Consider the following 24,424-nt stretch of genomic DNA (forward strand, 5'->3'; position numbering starts at 1 on the left):
AAATCGAATTAGCCATAGAAAACCTTTTTAATTTGATTTAATCAATGTCTATTCCACATCTCACAATTTGTTTCTTGTTTATTCATAAATTTTTCTATCTGAAGTCTGATAGGTAATGTGTTTCATGTTTTTCCAGTTTTCTTATATCTCTTTTTAAAGCTAGACCATGTTTCCATTTTGGCCTTATCTTGGTAAAAAGTTGTAAAATACTGATCTGTATCCAATTTCTGGCAGACTGCTTTTCAGTTTTTCCAAATTCTTTTTTTTTTTTTTTTTTACCAAATATTGTATTCTTATCTGAAAAGCTTAAATCTTTACATTTACATCATCCTTTGTTCAATAAATATTTATGATATGGATGAATTAACATATGGATTGATGTGATCCTGAAAACCTGTTGTACTTTTTATCCCCATAAGGAGTTTTTGGTTCTTACCACAAAGATGTGTACAACCATGAACATGTTATTTTCTCTTCAGTTTATTTAAAGTACTCATAAACATTTGCTAAGTTCCTATTATAGTGCCAGGCACTGTGCTTATTCAGAAATATATCAGATTAATGAGGTCACATTCAAAGTCTTTGCATAAAAGTGGTATACTTATTGCTGACCTAAGATATTAAATAAAAAAAAATCCTACAATTATACAGGTATAGTCAATTTCAAGGGCTTTTTGAAGCAGTAAACTAAATTGTGTGGACAAATTGATAACTTAGTCATAATATAATTGATGATTTACCAAAATGTTACAACCCTGAAACAATGATTAGAGAACAACACAATTAATTCAACCAGTTCAATTATGTGCATACGCACATACACACATACACACACGCACACACACTTATTCATTCATTCATTTATTTATTTATGAAACACCCAATGTGTGGCAGACACTCTGCTGACAAAAAAAAAAAAAAAACAACAACAACCAACTAGTCCCCATGACCAAGGATTTCATATTATACTGAGGAGAAATGCTATATTATAAATATTAAATATAAAACACATACAAAGTAATTTCTGAAGGAAGAGTACCAGTCTAATACGTCTTTTGGACATTGACAGGGGAAAATATTGGTAAAAGTCATGGATAAATTAATATGCAGTGCAACCAGGTAGAATGAGAAGAAAGTGTCGAAGTTAATAATAATTGATGTGTGTGCACACGTACACACGTACACACCTGTCAGATACTGTCCTAAGAGTTTTAAAATTATTTTGTCATTTGTTGCTCAAAATAACTGTGGGAAGTAGATACTATTATTATAGGAATGAGGATGAGGAAACTGAGATGAACAGAAGTTTAATGACTTGCCTGTTATCACACATTTAATAAGTGTCTGCATAATCTGGCTGCTTTCTCTCCCCCCTCCCCCCCCACTTTCTTACTGAGTACTAAGCTTAAGTTGTTCTTCCTTGATTCCTTTTGGATCTTCTAAAATGTAGTCTTATGAGCAAAATCTGCAATGTCCCTGCCCTAGTTATAGTTCTGATAAGCAATGTTGCTTGCTACTCAGTAAATGTCGATTATTCATGTAGTAGAGCAAAATACTGACAGTTCTAATTCTTTTTAACTGGTGAAGACATTGATATAGATCACATTTAGTATTCAAATGTATCATGAGCAGATAAGAATAGCTAATTTAGAGATCTCATCTTAAAGTAAAAAACAAATAATGGAACAAATTGTTAAACATTTCTTTTTTTTCTTCAGTTAAAAATAGTTCATAATTTTTGGTCCTCCTGATTCTGGAACCTGAAGGTAATAGGTACTGTGGATATGTATTTCTACTCAGTCTCTGTTATATGCTTCAGAATAAGCTAAGAATCTAACTATATTGTTTAGGAACCCATTTTCTTCCAGTGATATTGTAAAATTTTAGTCTCACCCTTATAAAGAGGGGAATTGAAAAATAAGTCATTTAAAATATTGGGAAAATATTATAAGTAGTATTAAAAAGTATATAAAAATTATAGGAAAGTATATTAGGAAAGAAAGTACAATTATTTACTTAAAATTTCCTTAGTCCTCTTAACTGACAATAGGAAAAAATATGTTGATGTCATGAGTAATGCCAATTTATAAAGGTTAAGGGACTTGGGGACTATGTTGTAGGATGTGTCACTAGCAAAAAATAAATAATTCTTTGGGGAAAATCATTAAGGAGTAATTTCTATCCCACAATAGAATTCATTGCTTAGTTAACCTTTCACAAGTGCTACTTTTGGCTAGGTATTTAATGTTCTCAAGCCTCAGTTCCTATATCTGTAATGCAGAGATAATTATCATTAAACTATTTTTCTCACATTCTTGTCATAAAAGTACTTATAAAAGTCAGATGACCATGTGAATGTGAGCGATTAGTTGTATTTAATCATATCATATTAGCTTCCATTGTTCTTTGTCTTTATGTGCTACCTTTATTTTCCAGAGTCCTTATGAACAGGAACCTCAACTTCTTCTTTGAAATGTTCCACAGTACCTAGCTCACAAATAGGCAATTATTTTGGGCTCCTTGCATGGCTTTTCCAATAATGTATACCTAATGCATTCTTCCTTAATTTCTAACCACAGTAACAAGTTGTTTTTCTGGACTCTGAACTTTTATAGAAATATTTTTGTACTTATTTTATGTAGTTGTATTTTTATTTGATTTTCTTGCATACATATTATAGCTACCCTATTAGATGGTAAGTACTTTAAAGCTACTTTTTAAAAATTTTTATATCTAACCAAATCCCTGTACAATGCATGTTGGTGAGAATGGTAAGAATAAATAACAAGTACTTAATTAGATCTCTATTATGTGTCAGTCACTGTGCTCAGTTCTTTACAAATATTATCTTCATAAATGAATGCCTACTTATTTTTTTATTTTGATTTCTTTTTAATCTCATTTTACAAACAATCCTTTCTTGATTTATCTTTAAATTTAGTTTAGTTTTTTTTTTTTTTAATGGCAAAGGATCTATGAAAAACACTGTGTAGATGATAGGTGTAGTGGATAAAGCAAAGTATCCAGGTAGGCTCCAAAGTGAGTCAGTCATCTAGGTGTAGTCTTTAGCATTTGGAACTTTTGAGAAGGAAATTGAAACCTTATCATTTTTGTGGGAAGACAAAAGAAAGTTATTCATGTGGCAAAATAAAAAGAGATGAACTCTTTTCATACTGAGGTTGAGTGCATACATTTGCAAGTATTTTGTTAAAATGGTATTTGTCATAATATTTTCACTCATGATTGGAATAATTTTCAGTCAGCCTTGTTGAATGTTCTGGAATGCTTGAAATTTTTTTTCCAGTTAAATTATTGCCAGAAAGAACCAACTATCATAAGGGAAACTGTTTTAAGAAAATCTATGAAAATCTTTGGAGATATATGTATATATATATATATATTGCCCCAAGAGAAATCATCACAATTTGAGAAGTAACCAAAGAAGTATTAATTAGGTATCTACTAAGCACAGGTCACAGTGTAAGGGGCTGTGATAACCTTATAACATAATTATGGGGCCATAAATAGAATGATGATGAGAGATGAATGAAGGTGATATGAAAACCTAGAGCTAAGAGAAATTGCTTTCCCTGGAGTGGGGAAGGAAGGTTAGCTAGAACTGAGATCTTCTTGATTCCAGGCCATTGTACCAATTAGCTGATACACATATATGAGCTATACACTATATATATATATATACACACACATATATATACACATATGCAAATGTATATGTATATTGTATATGCATGCAGATTTAACTTTTTTGAAATGCTGTGCTTATCTTATAAAAATTGGACTTTATCATGCATGGCCTTCTGAGGAAGATGCTACTGATATTATTATCCTCATTTTAAAAACTGAGGCTATGAGGTATAGGGACTTGCTGCTAAGGATCAGAAGAATTTTTAGCTAAGATTTCCCACCTAAAAGTCCAACACTCTAAATATTGTACAACTGTTCAAGTAGTACTTAGAGCTATTACTTGACCAATGTTGTGAAGGTTAGATTGAAGAATGTATAGACATAATTGATAAGATTATTAGTTAATTTTCAGCGGAGAGATAAATGCTCACCAATTTGTTCCTTTCTATCATAGTAAAATCAGGTCATTAAATCAGATTATGAAAAAATGATGGCTCTGCCTTAATGAACAGTATTTTATTTTAAAGTTCTATTTTTTGGGGGAAAACAAAACTATTTTTCATTACACATTAATGTACACCAGTAGCAACATTTGTGGTGTATTGAAGTGAAGAAGATAAAGAATTAGACAAAATGATAATAGAATTGTATGCTTTGTTATTGCTATGTTTGACCGTAGACCAAAATGTGAATTATATAATTACAATGTGTTTGCATTAATTGAGGTTGCCCTGGGTTGGAGATTATTACAGCTATCAACATAAACACACAGATACACTCACATGTACACACAAACACCATGTGAATAAGTCCAAGCCTAAAGTTCAGCTTCTTCTTAGAAAAGAGAACAATAATATTTCCAGAAAACAAAGCAAAGAAAAACAAAAAGAGGACCAATCAAGAGAAGAGAGGAAGAATAAAAATAAATGTAAATTTATCACTTGAAATTTAAAGAAGCTATTCCAATTCAGACTGAAGTCTGTGCAGATGTAGCACATTCCTTTACATTCATTTTGGAAAAAAAAAACAAAACAAAACACCACCCCAGCTGAAGGGAAAAAATGGAAATACATATTTTTTGTTGTAGTTCAAAAGAGTGCTATAGTTTTTTGGCAAATGAATTCTATTAAATAACTTCAGTTTCTGGTCTAGCAGAATCTCTCACAAAATTAATCTTTTTATGACTTAAGGAAAATGCATGTAATTTTTTTCTAAATATGATTTTTCCAATATATATTTTGTTCTTCAAAAGGTATATAAATTTTGAAAATTTCAAAGCTAGATTTTGAGTTGCGCTAAAAATAGAGACTAAGATGATAGCATGGATTGATATAAAATAATGGAGGAAAGCCCAGTGGTTTTCCATAGGAAGGAGAATGTTGACTCCCTTTTAAATGAGTCAATAAATATTTATTCAATATCTACAAAGTGTTGAGAATCATGTTAAATGATGAGAACATAAATGTGACGGTGTCTGCCCTCAAGGAACTGTCAGTTTAGCGAGGGAAGTCATCATGTAAAAAGAAGTGAAGAAGGGAGGGGAGAAGGGGAGATACCTGGAAGAAGGGCGTTACCCTGATGGAGTCCAAGCCAAAGAAATGTATTTAGATCAGAACAGAAGAGGTTGATCTGTTCATATACTTACTGTGCATCACTACTCTTGTTGGTGTGTAAGTGGGACCATGAACAGATGACTTTAAGAGCAAATTCTCTCTGCTACTGTTATGACTTACCCTTAGCAAGAAAGCATTTCTCTATTCCTATCAAGAAAAATGGTGATGTTAAAAAAAATGATGAATATAAGCCACTCTTTTCTAAATTTTAGAATTTTGTATGAAATTAAAAATAGAATTGATTTGACTATTTTATTATTTTTAAAATATTTTATTTTTTTCTAATCACAAGTTAAAACAATTTTAACATTTGTTTTTTGAAATTTTGATTTGCAAATTCTCTCCATCCATTCTTTCCCTGACCCCTCATTGAGAAGGCAAGCAATTTAATGTAGGTTATAAATGTATACTCATGCAAAACACATTTCCATGTTGAGAAAGTTATAAAAGAAAACACAGACAAAAGAATGAAGAAAAATAAAGTATGTGCCCATGTGCACATGCACACACACACACACACACACACACACACACACACACACACACTTCTATCCACATTGAAAATCCATCTTTCTCTAGGGGGAGGTAATATTTTTCATCATGAGTCTTCCAGAATTATCTTGGATTGTTGTATCACTGAGAATGGCTATCATTCACAGTAGATCATTGTACAGTATTACTGTTACTGTGTACATTCTTCTCTTAGTTCTGTTCACTTCACTCTGAATCAGTTCATGCAAGATTTTCCAGATTTTTCTGAAAGCATCCTGTTTGTAATTTCTTTGAGTATAACAGCATTAGATCAAAATCTTATGACATGTCATTGTCATTCCCCAATTATTTGCCACAACAAAAGAGTCACAATAAATATTTTTCTACATGCAGATCTCCTTTCTTATTTCTTTTTATCCCTTTGTGATACAGACCAGGTATTGTCAGGTCAAAGGGTGTACAAAGTATTATAGATCTTTGAGAGTCGTTCCCAGTTGCTCTCTAGAACAACTCCACCAACAGTGTCCCATTTTTCCCACACCCCCTCCAATATTTGTCTTTTTTTCTTTTCTGTCATATTAGCCAATGTGATAGTTAGAAGGTGGTATAGTAGAGTTGTTCTATCTTGCACTTCTTTAATCAATAGTGATTTAGATCAATTTTATATGATTATTAAAACAATTTGATTTCTTTATCTTAAAACTTCCTGTTCATAACCTCACACCATTTATCCATTGGGGAATGGCTTGTATTCTTATACATTTTCTTTGGTTCCTTATATATTTGACAAATAAGGCTTTTTTATCAGAGTAACTTGACAAATTTCTTTTCCACAGTTAAGATGCTTAATTGTGTATTTCCCTCCATTCTGTTTATCCTTCCCAATCTCTTCTTTCACCCTGTCCTTCCTTAAAAGTGTTTGGCTTCTAATAACAGCTTCCCCTAGTACTCCTTTCCTTCTATCAGTCTCTGTCTTCTCTTATCCCGTTGCCCTCTTATTTCCCTACTGTAGGACAAGATAGATTTCTATACACAAATGAGCACATATGTTATTCCTTCTTTGAGCTAGTTCCAATGAGATTAAAGTTCAAGTATTGTCTTGCACAACCTAAATTTTCCCCTCTATTATAAAAGCTCTTTTATATCTATTTTATGTGAGATAGTTTACCCCATTCTGCCTTTCCTTATTCTCCCAATGCCTTATTTTTCTCTTTCCTTAGTTTTATTTTTAGATATTATCCCATCATAGTCAACTTACAATCATGCCCTTTGTCTATGTATCCTCTAACTGCCCTAAAATGATAAAATTCTTAGGAATTACAAGTATCATCTTCTCATGTGGGAAAACAAAGTTTAACCTCATTAAATTACTTATGATTTCTCTTTCCTGTTTACCTGTTTTACTTCTCTTGAGTCATATTTGAAAGTCAAAATTTCCATTCAACTTAGCTATTTTCATCAGCCCTGCTGGAAAGTCTTCTATTTTATTACATATCCATTTTCCCCCAAAGGTGTATATTCCTTTTGCTGGGTAGGTGATTTTTGGTTGTAATTTTAACTCCTTTGCCCTCTGGACTATCATATTTTAAGCCCTCCAATACTTTGATGGAAAAAAAAAACTTCTAAATATTGTGTGATCCTGATTCTGGATTCATGATATTTAAATCATTTCTTTTTGGTTATTTGAAATATATTCTCCTTGATTTTGGAGATCTGTAATTTTACTATAATATTTCAGGGACTTTTCATTTTGAGTTCTCTTTCTGGAGGTGATTGACGAATTCTTTCCATTTCTATTTTTACCCTCTGGTTCTAAAATATCAAGGCAGTTTTCCTTGATAATTTTGTGAAATATGATGTCTAAGGTTTTTCTTTGGTGATAGATTTCAGTTAGTCTAACAATATTAAGTTACCTTTGTGGAATCTTTTTTCTCCAAACCAATTATTTTAACAATGAGATATTTCATATTTTCTCCTATTTTCATTTTTTGGTGTTGTTTTATTAGTTCTTAATGTCTCATGATGTCACTAGCTTCTACTTTCCCAATTTTAATTTTTAAGGAATTATTTACTTCAATGAGTTTTTATCTCTCTCTCTCTCTCTCTTTTTTGTTTTAGCCAATTCTACTTTTTTAAGGTATTCTCTTTTTTTAGTGAATTTATGTACATCTTTTTTCTCTTTGGTTTATTCTGTTTTTTAAGACCAATTTTCTTTAATTTTGTTTTGTGCTTCCTTTAGCAAGTTTTTAACTCTTCTGTTCTTATTTTCTTGCATCAGTCATATTTTCCACAATTTTTCCTTTATCTCTCTTATTTGATTTTCAAATCTTTTTTGAGCTCTTCTGGGAATTATTTTTGGAACTGAGAACAATTCACATTTTTTCAAAACTTTGAATGTCTTTGTTGTTTTTTCCTGAGCTTATTTTCTTCTTCCCTGTCAACTTTCTATACTCAGGATTTTTTTTTTTTTGTTCTTTGCTCATCTTCCAGTCTATTTTTTTAGCATTTAACCTTATATTAACATTGGGCTTTGTTCCAGGGATGTTCCAGGCTTCAGGGTTTGTGTGTGTGTGTGTGTGTGTGTGTGTGTGTGTGTGTGTGTGTGTGTGTGTGTGTGTGTGTGTGTGTGTGTGTGTGTGCGCGCGCGCGCGCGCGCGCGCGCGCGCGCGCATGCGCATGGACACGCGTTAATGTTTTCAAAGCTATTTCTGGAGTTCTTTAAATTTTCAGTTCTTCCAAGGTGGTATGATCTAAGAAGCAGTGTGGGCACTGCTCTCCTGGATTGTCTTCTTATCACAAACACCACTTTCTACCCTAGAAATCTGACCAGTGCTCATGCTCCCCTGATCCAGTGTGTTATTCTTCTTTCTGATCCTGAGACTGGGACCTGGAAGCAAGTATGGGTAATGAAATAAAGTTCTCCACCCAGTGCCAACAAAGGTAACCTGTAACCTCCTTCCAAATCGTTGTCTGAACCATCTGTGGGATGAGAGCTCAAGAAGCTCACGAAGCTGCTGCTAACACAGTCGCCCCAAAGGCCTGTTGTAGGCTTGTTGCAGGCCTGCTGGGGTGCAGCCTGCACAGAACTGTGCTCCATTCTCATCTCAGTGAGACATAGACTTTTCCTGCTGACCTTCTAAGCTGCTTTGGGCTTGATAATTATTTTGCCCCATCCTTTTGTTGGTTCTGCCATTCTAGATTTCATTTTGAGGTTATGTTTTAAAGTTGTTTGGACCAAATTTGGGAGAGTTTAGTTGAATCCAGTCTTCTCTCCATTATCTTGGCTCTGGTCCCTAGGTCTGAATATTTTATTAAAGAAAACATGGGCATAAGTACTATATGAATCTCATTTTATAAATGAATAAAATGATGAATACTAGCATCATATAGAAGTAAAGAAGTATCAGAACTGGAGGAAATATTGATATCTGCATTGCATAAGTATAATGCTTTTGCAGTATATGATAAAGCAGAAAAAAAGTAATTTAGAATCAGAAAATCTTTTCTACTTATTACCTATATGAACATGGACAAGTGTGGGGGGTTTTTGGTTTTTTGTTTTTGTTACCTGAAAAGTCTTAGTTTCCCCATTGGTAAAATTATAGGGCTGGCCTCTAAGTTTCATTCCTGATTTAGATATGATGGTTCTATGAGTTATATTAGACATTGTATATATTACTACATCTTTTTGTGCATAGTTTCCCTCATTTAAAATTGTATATAAATATATACTTAATAATTGCATTTAGCACATAACTGATGCTTTGGAAATGTATGGGAATATAAAATCTCCATAGTCCTGATGGTAAATTGTATAAAATGGCTTCCTTGAAGATGCTTCAATCATATATCTAGAGTGCTTGTTCTAAAAATTCAATGAATATCCCATGTATTAATAGTTTCTTTTTAAAGAAAAAAAGATAATACAGAATAAAATATAATTAACACTTATAAAGTATTTATTGCATACTGAGTACAATGCTCAGCGCTTGAGGAAGCTCTTATAACATATACAACCATGAGTTCTAAATGGATATGCAATATAAATTCAAAATATCGTATCATTAAATTTTATATGTATATGTAAACTTGAATATAGTTTCCTCTCAATAAGTCTATATAAACATGGATCTCTGTCTCTCTCATACACACACACACACACACACACACACACACACACACACACACACACATATCTTCCTGACTCTAAGCCCAATTACCTATCTTTGTTATAGTAAGGAGTGAGACACAGAATCAGAATCTAGACATAAATTTAGGAATGACTACATAATAAAGAACCAAATAAACTAATAAAGGAATTTAATTGTGTAGTAAGATAGGTGGCACAGTAGAAAGTGCCAGGCTGGAAGTCACAAAGTCACATCTTTCTGAGTTCAAAATTGGCCTCAAGCACTTACTAGCTGTATGACCCTAGGCAAATCACTTAATCCTGTTTGCCTTAATTCCTCATATACAAATGAGCTGGAAATGGAAATAGCAAAGCACTCTAGTGTCTTTGTCAAGATAATGCCCAATGTGGTGACAAAGAATCAGAAATGAGTGAAAATAGTCTTACTCCAAAGTATGGCTAGCTGTTTTAACAACATTTAAAACAATAATGCCAATATTTTTATGGAGCAGTTAGGTGGTACAGTAGATAGAGCTCTGGTTGTGTAGTCAGGGAAATCTGACTTCAAAATCTGGTCTCAGACAATTGTTAGCTATGTGACCTTGGGGAAGTCACTTAACCCCATATGCCTGTTTCCACATCTATAAAATGAGTTGGAGTAGGAAATGGCAAACCATTTCAAATCTTTGTCAAGAAAACCCCAAATGGGGTCAGACATGCATAAAATGACTTAACAAAAGCATTCTCATATGATTTTTGGCAACTAGATGGTACAGAGGATATAGATCAGATCTAGAATCAGGAAGACCTAAATTCAAATCCAGCCTCAGACACTTACCTGGCTAAGTCACTGAACCCTATTTACTTCAGTTTCCATGTCTGTAAAATGAACCAAGGAAGGAAATAGCAAATCACTCCAGTATCTTTCTCAAGAAAACCAAAAATGGAGTCATGAACTGTCACACATTACTGAACATGACTAAACAACAAGAACAAATAACAAATACGAGGAATTCAGAGAAACAAGGTTATAATTATATGAACTGACACAGAATTAAGTAGAACCAAAATAACCATATGCATGTTTACAGTAATGTAAATGAAAAGAAAATTGAAAAGAAACCAAACTGAGTATTAGGGTTTAAAAAAAAAAGTTTATGTACCAAAGAGTAAAAATTTCCTTACTCAGAATAAAGAAGCAAGAATTTTGTTGTTGTTCAGTTGTTTAGCCATGTCTGACTCTTTGTGAGCCCATGGACAGTAGTAAACCAAGCCCTTCTATCCTCCATCTCCTCAAATGTTTCGAAGTTCATGTTCAAGGCTTCCACGACGTTATCCATCCATTTCATCCTCTGCCTTTTTCCTTTTGTTTTCACTCTTTCCCAGTGTTAAGGTCTTTTTTTATCTACTCCTGTCTTCTCATTATGTGGCTAGAGTATTTAAGTTTCATCTTCAGTATTTGACCTTCTGATAAACAGCCTGGATTAATTTCTTTAAGTATTGACTGATTTGACCTTGCTACTCAAGAGACTTTCAAATGTCTTCCCTAGCACCCCAATTCAAAAGCGTCTATTCTGTAGTTCTCAGTTTTCCTTGTAGCACAACTCTCATAATATAATTGCTACTGAAAACACAACAAAAACACATTGTTCTGATTATACAGACCTTTTTCAAGCAACGTGATATCTATTTCTAGTGTGCTGTCCAGATTTTCCATTGCCTTTTTCATGGCAACAGTTGCTATCTTCAGTGATCCTTGAGTCCATGAATATAAAATGTGGCACTGCTTTCTTCACCATTTATTTGATAGGAAAAGATAGAACCAGTTGCCATGAACTTTGTTGTTGTTGGTTTTTGTTTGTTTGTTTTGTTTTTGCTTTTGGTAATAACCATTAGGTGACTTGCTGGAGGTGACATAGCTAGTAAGTGTTTGAGGCAAGATTTGAAATCAGGTACCCCTGACTCCAGGGTCTCTGTTCTACTCACTGTGTCATCTAGCCACCCCCAAGTCAGCTTTTACACTTTCCTTTTTCACTTTCTTCAAAAGACTTCTTAATTTTTTACTTTCTACCATCAGAGCAGTATCATCTGTATATCTGAAACTGTTGATGTTCTTAACAGCAAACTTAATTCCATCTTTTGATTCATCCAGCCTGAGATTTCTCATGATCTACTCTGTATATCAGTTAAATAAGGTGGCAATATATAGCCTTGTCACACTTCTTTTCCTATCTTAAATCAATCAATTGTTCCATGCTTGGTTCTAACTATTGCTTCTTGACCCACATAAAAGTTCCATGTGGTACGTTAGATTATCTGGTACTCCCCTCTCTTTGAGGACTTGACACATTTTATTGTGATCTACACAGTGGAAGACATTAGCAGAAATGTTTTATTTTCTCCCCTGGAACACCCTTGTTTTCTCCATAATGCAACGAATATTATTAATTTGGTTTCTAGTTCCTCAACCTCTTTGAAAACCAGCCTGCTCTTCTGGTAATTCTCAATTCATATATTTCAGAAGCCTAACTTCCAAGATCTTAAGTATAACATTGTTGGCATATGAAAAGAAAGCAATTGTTTTGTAATTTGAAGATTCTTTGGCATTGCTCTTATTTAGGATTGGGATATCAAATTTGATGGCATATTGAGTATAGCACTTCAATATCACCTTTGAGGATTTTAAATAGTTCAGTTGGTATTCCTATCCATTTAAGTTCACTGACACCCAAGATGTTGATATTTAATCTTTCCATCTCCTGTTTGACCAGATTCAGCTTACTTGGTTCATAAATCTTGTATCCAATGTTCTTATGCAGTATTGATCTTTGTAGCATCAGACTTTCCTTTCATCACTAGACAAATTTACACTTGATATTCCCTTTAGTTTTAGCCCAGTTGCTTCATTAGTGCTGGAGTTATTTGTACTTGTTCTTCCACTCTTCCTCAGTAGCATGCTGGATGCTTTCTAGCATAAGGGGCTCATCTTTCAGTGTCATTGCTTTTATCATTGTAATACTGTTCATTGGAATTTCTTGACAAAGACAGAGGAGTAGTCTGCCTTTTCCTTCCCTAGATAACCGCTTTTTAAAGGAGACTCCAAATTGTCCTGTACATTTTGGGTAGTCTTTCAAGACATAGCTCATAGTTTTATTGAGCTATGTAAGCCCTTCCATGACAAGAAGATAGTGATCCAGGAGGGGAAACAGGGATATGGATCCAGAATGTTGTGCTCTATTTGTGTGTGTGTGTGTGTGTGTGTGTATGTGTGTGTGTGTGATAATAGCTACGATGAAATCATAGCTCTTATAGCTAAATGAAGTCTTAGTGGTCATCTCTGAAATTTACAAGTGAACAAACTGAGACTCAGGGGTTTTAAATGACTTACCGAAAGTCACACAGATGGGAACATAGGAGGTCTTAGCATTCAGATCCTCTGATTTCTGAGTTCTTACAATTATATAAGGCTTTCTATTATTGATCAATTTTCTTTCCTCCACTTTAAGAGAGGTTCCAAATAATGATTCTAATGTAAAGTTAAAAGGTATCAATAAAAAATATTCTTTTAATCCAGCAGATCACTCTGTGTGTGTAAAACCTAGATATGTAGATAGATTTGTAGTACACACAATATTGCTTTAAAGAAATATTGACATAATCATGTAAGTAATGACCTAAAGTATAATAATACGCATTTTCTGGGCAAATGGTATTGTCCTATCCACTTAGGGAAGATAAAAAATTTAAATGAGTGAGTATCTGTGCCCTGATTTAGTTTAAGTTTCCTAGGAAAATCAAATAACCAATGCTAACTACAACAGAGAATATTACATGGTAGATATAGCATTGAGAATTAAAGTATCATTGGAGATTTGTTAGGGGAGCTCTTCTTTCTGTCTCATATACATATTAACTCATGAGTTATTTTAGTGGCAGGAGTATACTAACATTTAATTGATGAGAAATCTGTATCTGAGAGAAATTGACTATGCTTACTGTGCATAAATTTAGTATTTTGTACTTAGTATTTAGTCTTTGTACTTGTATTACTCTCCCCTCCTTTCCCATATAAAGCAAACCCCCTGGACACATTAGGTGTTTTTCGTTTTCCTTTGTAACCTAAGATTCTATAACAATGTGCATGTCATATAATAATTGTTTAAACATTTTGTCAAATGGAATCAAATGATATTTTGGAGACTGAATAACAGTGCATAATAGACCTAAAACTATTCCAAGAATCAAAAATCAATGCAGACTTCTTTGTTAAACATCTCATTGTGAATTCTATAAAAAACATACATCCAAACTTGTGGTGGCTTTCTATGATATTTACCATGAATTTTTCCACATGATGTTTCATTTATCTATTTATTTATTTATTTCGGTGTTCCAGGGGCACTACCATACAACCTAGATTTTTTCTTTCCCTCCATCCCCCTCACTCCCTCAAATTCCTCCTTCCTTCCCTGGAATGGCATACAATTTATATAGATTCTACACATATATTCCTATTAAATACATTTTCACCATAGTCATGTTGTGTAGAAGATTTAAAATGAATAGGAGAAATCATATAATAAAACAAAATGTAATAAAAAAGAAAATAATCTGCTGCAATCTGCAATTGAATTCCATAGTTCTTTCTCTGGATGTGGAAGGCATTTTGCCTTAAAAAACCATGAGGAATTTTTTAAGTCCTTGCATTGCAATGAAGTTCTAAGTCTACCAGAAAAAGTCCACGTATGCTGTGGTTGTTACTGTGCACAAAGTTCTCCTGGTTCTGCTCCTTTCACTCAGCATCAAATCATATCCGTCTTTCTAGGCCTCTCTGAAGTCTTCCTGTTCATCATTTCTTATAACACAATAGCATTCCATCACATTCAAATTCAATAATTTATTCAGCCATTCCCCAGTTGATGGGCATCTCCTTGATTTCAAGTTTTTGGTCACCACAAAGAGTGCTGCTATAAATAATTTTGTACATGTGGGACCCTTTCCCATTTTTGTGATCTCTTGGGGATACATTCCTAGAAGTGATATTGCTGGGACAGAGGGTGTAAATATTTTTGTAGCCATTTGGGCATAGTTCCAAATTGCTTTCCAGAATGGTTGGATGAGCTCACAGCTCCACCAACAATGAATTAGGGTAGCCAATCTGATGGGTGTGATGTGGGACCTCAGAGTTGTTTTGATTTGCTTCTCTCTAACCAATAGTGATTTAGAGCATTTTTTCATATGACTACAGATATCTTTAATTTCTTCCTCTGAAAACGGCCTACTCATATCCTTTGACTGTTTGTCAATTAGGGAATGGCTTTTATTTTTGTACATTTGACTCAGTTTTAGAAATGAGGCCTTTATCACAGACCTAGCTGCAAAAATGCTTTCCCAGTTTTCTGCATCCCTGAGAATCTTGGTTGCATTGGGTTTGGTTGTGCAAAAACTTTTCAGTTTAATGTAATCAAAATTATCCATCTTGCACTTCATAATACTTTCTATCTCTTCTTTAGTCGAAAATTCTTCCCTTCTCCGTAAATCTGACAAATATACTATTCCTTTGTTAACCAATTTGTCCATAGTATCAATCTTTATACATAGATCTTATATCCATTTGGACTTTATTCTTGTGTATTGTGTCAGTCATTGGTCTATGCCTAGTTTCTGCCACACTGCTATCCAGTTTTCTCAGAACAATTTTTGTCAAACAGTGAGTTCTTATCCCAGAAGCTGGGCTCCTTGGGTTTATCAAACAGTAGATTGCTATATTCTTTGACTCCTGTGACCACTTGTCTCCCCTTCTGTTTCTTAGCCTGTAACAAGTGGTTTTGATAATTGCGGCTTTATAATACAATTTGAGATCTGGTAGCTCTAAGCCACCTTCCCTAGAATTTTTTTTTCATTAGTCCCCTTGATATTCTGGACCTCTTCTTCTTCCAGATGAATTTTGATATTCCTTTTCTAACCCTAGAAAATATCTGTCTGATAGTTTAATTGATATGCCACTAAATGAGTAAATTAATTTAGGTAGAATTGTCACTTTTATTATATTGACTCAGCCTATGCATAAGCAACTGATGCTTTTTTACTTAGATCTGACTGTATTTGTGCGCTAAGTGTCTTGTAATTGTGTTCATATAGTCCCTGGGTTTGTTTTGACAGGCAAACTCCCAAATATTTTATAGTGTCTACCCTAACTTTAAATGGAATTTCTCTTTCTATCTCTTGCTGTTGGTCATTGTTACTAATATATAGAAATGCAGAAGATGTGTGTGGGTTTATTTTGTAATCTTCAACTTTGCCAAAGTTGTTTATTATTTCAAGTAGTTTTTTACTTGAATCTGTAGGATTCTCTAAATATATCATCATATCATCTGCAAAGAGTGATAACTTAGTTTCTTCTTTGCCTATAGTAATTCCTTCAATTTCTCTATCTTGTCTAATTGCTACAGCTAATATATATAGTACCATATTGAGTAATAGTGGTGATAAAGGACACCCTAGTTTCCCCTTGATATTACTAGAAATGCATCTAGCTTATCTCCATTGTTTATAATGCTTGCTGAAGGTTTCATGAAGATACTGCTTATTAATTTATGGAAAGTTCCCTTTATTCCCATGCTCTCCAGTATTTTCAATAGAAATGGGTGTTGCATTTTCTCAAAAGCTTTTTCTGCATATATTGAGATAATCGTGTTTTCTGTTAGTTTTGTTGTTGATATGATCAATAATGCTAATAGTTTTCCTAATATTGAAGCAGCCCTGCATTCCTGGTATGAATCCTACCTGATCATAATGTATTATTCATGTGATAAGTTCCTGTATTCTTTTTGGCCAAAATCTTATTTGAAATTTTTGCATCTATATTCATTAGAATAATTGGTCTGCAATTTTCTTTCTCTATTTTGTCTCTACCTGATTTAGGTATCAAAACCATATTTGTTTCCTAAAAAGAGTTTGGGAGGACTCCTTTTCCCCCACTTTTCCCAAATAGTCTCCGTAGTATTGGAATTAACGGTTCTTTAAATGTTTGGTAGAATTCACTTGTAATTCCATCCAGCCCTTGAGATTTTTTCCTAGGGAGTTCATTGATCGCTTGTTCAATTTCTTTTTCTGAGATTGGGTTGTTTAAGTATTCCACTTCCTCTTCTGTTAATCTGGGCAATATATTGTTTTTAAAATATTCATCCATCTCATTTAGATTGTCAAATTTATGGGCATAAAGTTAGGCAAAGTAATTTCTAATTATTGTTTTAATTTCCTCCTCATTGGAGTGAGTTCACCCTTTTCATTTTTAATATTGATAGTTTGCTTTTCTTTGTTTTTAATCAAATTGACCAAAGGTTTATCAGTTTTATTGATTTTTTTCATAAAACCACCTCTTAGTTTTATTTATTAGTTCTTAATTTCAATTTTATTAATATCTCCTCTGCTTTTCTGTATTTCTAATTTGGTATTTACTTGTGGCTTTTCAGTTTGTTCTTTTCCTATCTTTTTCAGCTGCATACCTAATTTATTGATCTCCTCTTTCTCTATTTTATTCATGTAGGCATTTAAAGATATAAAGCTTCCCCTAAGAATTGCTTTTGCAGTATCCCATAAGATTTGGTTGGTTGTCTCATTTTTCTGATTCTCTTGAATGAAGTTGTTGATTGTTTCTATGATTTGTTGTTTAACCCACTCCTTTAACATTAGATTATTTAGTTTCCAATTAATTTTTGGTCTGTCTTTCCATAGACTTTTATTACATATGATTGTTAATGCATGATGATCTGAGAAGGATGCATTGACTATCTCTGCCTTCCATCACTGGACTGTGAGGTTTTTATGCCCTAGTACATGGTCAATTTTTGTGTATGTGCCATGTACCACTGAGAAAATGGTGTATTCCTTTCTATCCCCATTCAGTTTTCTCCAGAGATCTATCATATCTACCTTATCCAGAGTTTTATTCACTCCTTAACTAATTTCCTGTTTATTTTATGGTTATATTTATCAACTTCAGAGAGGGGGTGTTTGAGGTTCCCCACTAGTATATATTTCTTGCTGTAACTCCCTTAACTTTTCCTCCAAGAATTTGGATGCTATACCACTTGGAGCATATATGTTTAATAATGGTATTGCTTCATTTACTATGATGCCTTTTAGCAAGATATGGTTTTCTTTCTTATCTATTTTGATTGGATCTATTTCTGCTTTTCCTTTGTCTGAGATTAGGATTGCTACCCCTGCTTTTGTTACATCAGATGAAGTACCAAATATTCTGCTCTATCCTTTTTACCTTTACCCTGTATGTATTCCCCCATTTCACATGTGTTTCTTATAAACAACATATTGTTGGATTATGGCTTTTGATCCATTCTGCTGTCTCCATTTTATAGGAGAACTCATCCTATTTACATTCATGATTACTATCTGTGTCTTTCTCTTTGTCTTCTTTCCCACCATTTGTGCTTTTAGTTCTCCCTTCTCCATTTCCCTCCACAATAGAGTTTTAATTTTTGACCACCACCTCCTTCAGTCTTCCCTTCCTTCTTTCAGCCCCCCTCCCTTTTACTGTCCTTTACCCATACTTCTTCTTCCCTTTTACCCTTCCCTCCCCCTCTCTTTCTCCTTTCCCCTCCTACTACATATAGAGCTAGGTAGATTTATATACTTAATTAAATTTATTGTTCCCTCCTTGAACTAAATCAGATGAGAGGATTTCTTAAACAGTGTTCGTCTCCCTCCTTTTTTTCTCTCTACCGTAATTTAATTTTGTACTTCTTCCTGTGATGTAATTTGCCATTTTCTGCTTCCTCCCTTTCACATCTCCTGTTACAATCCCTTCACATGCTTAAATCACGTTTTTATTACCACATAATTTACTGTATACCTGTTCCCTCTATCTCTGTCTATCCCTTTTATATTTTGTAATAGATGTACAATTCTCCAGATTAACAAGTATCATCTTCCCTTATAGAGAAGTAAACAGTTTGCCCAAATTGAGTAACAAGTTGTCTTTTCCCCTCTTTACCTTTTTATGCCTCTCTTGAGATTTGAATTTGAAAATCGAATTTTCTATTCAGTTCTGAGCTTTACATCAGGAAGGTCTGGAAATCCCTTATTTCATTGAATGTCCGTTTCCTTGTCTGAAATGTCATGCTGAACTTTGTTGCTTAATTGATCTTTGGTTGTAGTCCCAGTTCCTTTGCCTTGTGGAATATCATATTCCAATTCCTTTAGTCTTTTAATATAGAAGCTACAAGGTGCTGTGTGGTCCTGACTGCAGCTCCTGGATATTTGAATGGTTTCTTTCTAGCTGCCTGTAGAATTTTCTCCTTCAATTGATAGTTCTGGAATTTTGCAACAATGTTTCTTGTTGTTTTTAGTTTGGGATCCCTTTTAGGAGTCAAACGGTGGATTCTTTCAATGACTATTTTACCCTCTGAAGCTAGGAATTCTGAGCAGTTTTCCTTGATGATTTCTTGGAAGATATTGTCCAGCCTCTTTTTTTTTCATCATGGCTTTCTGGTAGGCCAATAATTCTTAAATTTTATTACCTGGATTTGTTTTCCAGTTCAATTGTTTTTCCAATTAGATATTTTACATTTTCTTCTATCTTTTCCTTCTTTAGATTTTGTTTGTCTGATTCTTGATGTCTCATAGAGTCATTAGCTTCTACTTCTCCAATTCTAATTTTCATCAAATTGTTTTCTTCAGTTAGTTTTTGTACTTCCTTTTCCATTTGTTCAATTTTCCTTTTTAAAGATCTATTATCTTCAGTGAATTCTGTTTTCATACTTTTAAAATCATTGGCCATTTTTTCTTCTATTCCCTTCTTCAGCTGTTCCAGGAGTGCTCTTTGTGCATGAGAGTGGTTCATAATCCCTTCTGAAGTTTCAGATGGGAGTACGGTCTCAATGCTGACCTCTTTGATATTCGTGTTTTGGTCCTTGTCCCCATAGAATGATTCTGTGGTCTTTTCCTTCCTCCTTTGCTTCTTGCTCATGATGGTGAGGCTTTGTGTGTTGTGGCCTCTGGTTCTTTCTACTAGAAGCTTAAAAACGTGATGCTTAGCTGACTGGTGTGAGAAAGCAAAGGTGAATTCTGTTTGTGTTTCCCAGCATTAGCCCAGGACCTAGCTTGTTAAGTGTGGGGGAGGGGTGGTCTGGTCAGGGGGCATCTTCTCAGCTGACCTAGAGCAAAGACAAGCTCAGGGACTGGTGATCCTGGGCTGCTCTATCGTCTTCTGGTTTCCCCTGGAGTGCTAAGGCATCTGGGTCCTGATGTTGGTTTCAAGACTCCACCCCTGTGAAGCTCTGGTCCTCTGCCACAATAAGAGGAATTCCCCCTTAGCAATTTTCCTAGCCTCAGGTGCTATGAGACTGTTTGCCCCTTCTGCTAATCCCACTGATCCAAGATTTTTCTGGGGAAATATTTTATGGTTCTTTCAAGGTCAACAAGGGGAGTGGGGGAAAGTCTTTAAGAGTCACTCCACCATGTTGGCTCCTGGAAGTTCAAGTAGGTGACTTACAGACATTTAATCTCTGGGCTGAAAGTCTCACGAGCAAGTGCTGCAGATACCTGGGCTTTCTTGTGTGGCTCTCACTTTCTTGATTCTGCTTGACTCTTGCCCTGAGCTGCTATCCTGCTGTGCTGCCACTTCGTCAGACCACCCCTTGGCTTTCCAGATCAGCCCTGCCACAGCAGGGATGCTGTGCTGTGTGTTCCTCCAGCCCCATGGAACCTGTCATTCTTGTCGACCTTCCTGTCTGTCCTGGGCTGTGAATCTGTCACAGACTGTCTCCTATTGGATTATGCACCTCCAGAATTTGGTCACATTTTCTTCTCAGAGGTATCTGAGGGAGTTCGTCTAAGAGGTTAGGTGAGTAATTGCTCTCATTCCACCTTCTTGTCTCTGCCTCCCCCCTGATACTTTTTTTAAATGGTTGGTTGTATTACAAAACTAAAGATGATAGAAACCATATGGGTGAAAATTCTTCCACTAAATAAATTAATTATTTTGGACCATTCACAGTTCCAAAAGATCTTGAGATAGTATAATAGAATTCTTCTGACAAAAATCTGTATTTCTACTTTCAGTGTTAATGAAAAATTCATGCACAGTATCTATTTTTTCCCTTTAACTATTTAGTGAGTTTTCAAAAATTTTATTATTATTCCTGAAATGAGAGCATATAATTTTCTTTCTTTTCAGCCTTAATTTCTAAACCTTCTCATCATTAGTTCTTAGCTGTGACTTTTGATAGCTATGAAATATGTTATAATCACAGTCTTCTTTTTGATAGGTACACAGGATGGACTTTTCTTCGTTATCTGATAGCATTTTCTTCTATGCCTACGGAATATGAGTCACAGGGAAAGTGGAAGAGAAATCCTCTAGTCCTGTATTACCTTTTTCTTCTGCCCTGAAGTTGCTCCACTAAAAGTAAGTATATAGTGGGGCCGAAAATTTATGGAACCTCAAATGGAAAGTCACAGGAAAGAATAAGCAGTTATAAGAAGAGCAGTATTATAACCACAGTACCACAATTATGTCATATGTGGCAAAGAGAATAACATTGTAAGTCCAGCAAAATATTTACATAAAGAAGGTTAATTCACAAGAAATCTTCTAGAGCTTTATGGTGTACAAAGCAGTGTTCTGAAAATAACCATATGAGAAAAACAGTGTAATTGATATCCTCATTTTATATAAAGAAACTCAAACTCATCAACCTCAATCCTTTGATGCTAAGATCATTTTTTCCTTCATCCTACTGCTTCCTTCACGCAAACACAACTCACATTTCCTGAAGTATTGAACACATATTGCTTGTTAGGTAAACAAAAAACTGGCTAAAATAGAAATTCTTGAGGTTTTGTCAGTCATGGAACCCTTTGGTGACAGTTTGAAGAAGTCTTTGCAACCTTTCTGTAATTGTTCTACCCACCAACCCCCCCTTAAGTTCATAGCTGAAGAAAATTCTAGTTTTAGCAAGGTATTAGTAAAAACAAAGATGTATTTTATATCCAATTTCATTAGCCTGCTGAGTTGATGAACTTTTAGACTTCCAAATCAAATAATTCAATGTAAAATCTGAGTGAGCATTACAAAGGTCAGAGTAGGCATCAGGAGACAAAGATATTCTACTTGACCTTGTAGAAATGCCAGTAATGGAAAAGGCACAAATTGCTTTTGAGTCTAGATTTTGTGTTTTATTCCTGTCTGTAAGATTAAGAAAGACTTACATATAGTTTTACTTAGTTTTGTACCATATAGAAATGACCATAGGGACAATTTATTTTCTCAATAGGTAGATAATACATACATTATTGTTTTTCAGTCAGCTCAGTAGTATCCAACTGTTTGTGACCCCACTTAGGGTTTTCTTGGCAAAAGTACTGGATTAGTTTACCATTTTTTTCTTTAACTCATTTTACAAATAAGGAAACTGAGGCAAAGAGGGTGAAGTGACCTGCCTCATCCAACTAGATAGTGTCTAAGACCAAATTTTAACTCAGGTGTTCCTGTCTCCAGCTGTTGCACTCACGGCACCACTTAGCTGCTCTTTCCACACACATATTCACATGTGCACACAAATGTGCACACACACAGACATACACACACTGTAAATTGCAAAGAAATTGACAATCTGCAATGGTAGAGGAGTGTTCCTAATAATAATGAAATCAAAAGTCTAGTTAGTATCCCTGTTATACTATTAAAAATATAAGAAGCTTTTATTTCCCAAAGCATTTTTCATCTCTGTATAATTTAATTAATTTCTCCCCCAAATGTTGGGATTATCATTGCTAAGCAGATGTGGAAATTGAAGCATATAAATTTAAGTTACTTATATAATGTATTATAGCTGGTAAGCTGCACTTTTTACTCTCAGATAGTAAAGATAGTATTTAGATGACAATATATTAGGTTATAAAGAAAAAGAATCATGCCATAGGTCAGATCAAATCTTTCTATGTAGAATTTAGTTCATAAAGTCATAGATCTAGAACTGGAAAGGACTCCAGAAACCATCTATTTCAAAGCCACCATTTTACAGATCTGATAAGAAAGATCTAAAAAGCATGTCCCAGAGCCACAAACTGAATGCAGAACCTCTGATTGTAGAATCTTTATTACACTGCCTCTGGGTTAAGGGGGGAAATTGAGAAACCAGAAGTATCAGAATTATGAGTAATAGAAGGAAACATACTTTTATTTCCAACACCTTTACAATGTGATTTATTCCTAAGAACTGCATATTTTCAGTAATTGATATTCTGTTGAAGTTCAAGGTATATTTTCAATCTCAACAGAGTTTAAATGAGATTTTGTTTTTGCAGACATGATTATTTGGAAGTAGGTTAATCCTTCCCATACTCACTGAAGTATAATGGTACCTCTATGTACATGTGTATGTATTATGTGCGTATATATGTATGTGTGTGTCTATATATAAACACATCAAATTAGTTCTTTATATAAAGTTTTAAATATAGAATTGCATGAAAAATTGTTGAAACATTGACAGTTAGAATTATTGTTTCAAATGGTTGTATTAATTCAAACACAGAAGACATTGGACTTATTTTTCAATTTCATATTGACCTATTACTAGAAGTAAAATGATAACTCCTTTTCTTTTTGACCCTAAAAAAATGGCTAAATTCTCACCATAGGACTTGTGTAATAACCTATATTCACTGAAGCAGCTAGATTTCTCTTCTAATTGGCTTGCTGTCAGACTTGCCAAAAGGAAGGAGAATAGGTACAGTTATCAATATTTTACCAGTTTTTTTTCTTTTTGCTTCTAAATTCAAAACTCTGTACCATCTTTTAGTGCAACATGGAAAAGAACATTCTATTCACTTCAGACAAATAATTAGCACTCAACACCTAGCCTGGACTATGCCTGTGACAATGAGTGGAGGTAACAATGATTACATTTGTAGATACTGACTATTCAGGCATTCAGCTACCTAAAAACTAAAAATAGGAGCTGTGAGTCCTCAGATCCATTCCAGATCATCTTGGACAAAATGCCCTCTGCTGCTTTTTTTTTTTAATTTTCTCTCAATCTTCTTTCAAGTTAGTCTTCATTGACTTTGCCAATAGTTCATATGTAACCTTGCAACTCTCCTCTCCTTCTTGATCATAGGATTGTAGATTTAGAGTCAGAAAGGCCTAGAAGCCATCAAATCCACTTCCCTCATTTGACTTTTGAAGAAATGGAAGCTGAGAGAGATTAAATTACTTTTTCAAGGCCATGCAAGTAGTATCTGAGGCAAGATTTGAGAGCAAGTCTACCTATTTCCAAATCCAATCCCCTCTACCCAACTACCTTCAATCTTTTTTCTGATTAGCAATCAAGAACAATAATGAGTATGACAAGCCACCCTGGACAAACCCCCAAAGTATGCTGTGATCACCTGTTATTGTCATGGCAATTGTTCTTTATTTTTGAAGAGGACCAGTGACATCATGGGGTGATAACTTCACCTGCTGAATGTTTTCTACCAAGTAACAACCACAAGTGGTCTGAAAAGTGACAACTTT

The sequence above is a fragment of the Notamacropus eugenii genome, chromosome 1 (assembly GCF_028372415.1).
Source record: "Notamacropus eugenii isolate mMacEug1 chromosome 1, mMacEug1.pri_v2, whole genome shotgun sequence".
Classification (NCBI taxonomy): Eukaryota; Metazoa; Chordata; class Mammalia; order Diprotodontia; family Macropodidae; genus Notamacropus; species Notamacropus eugenii.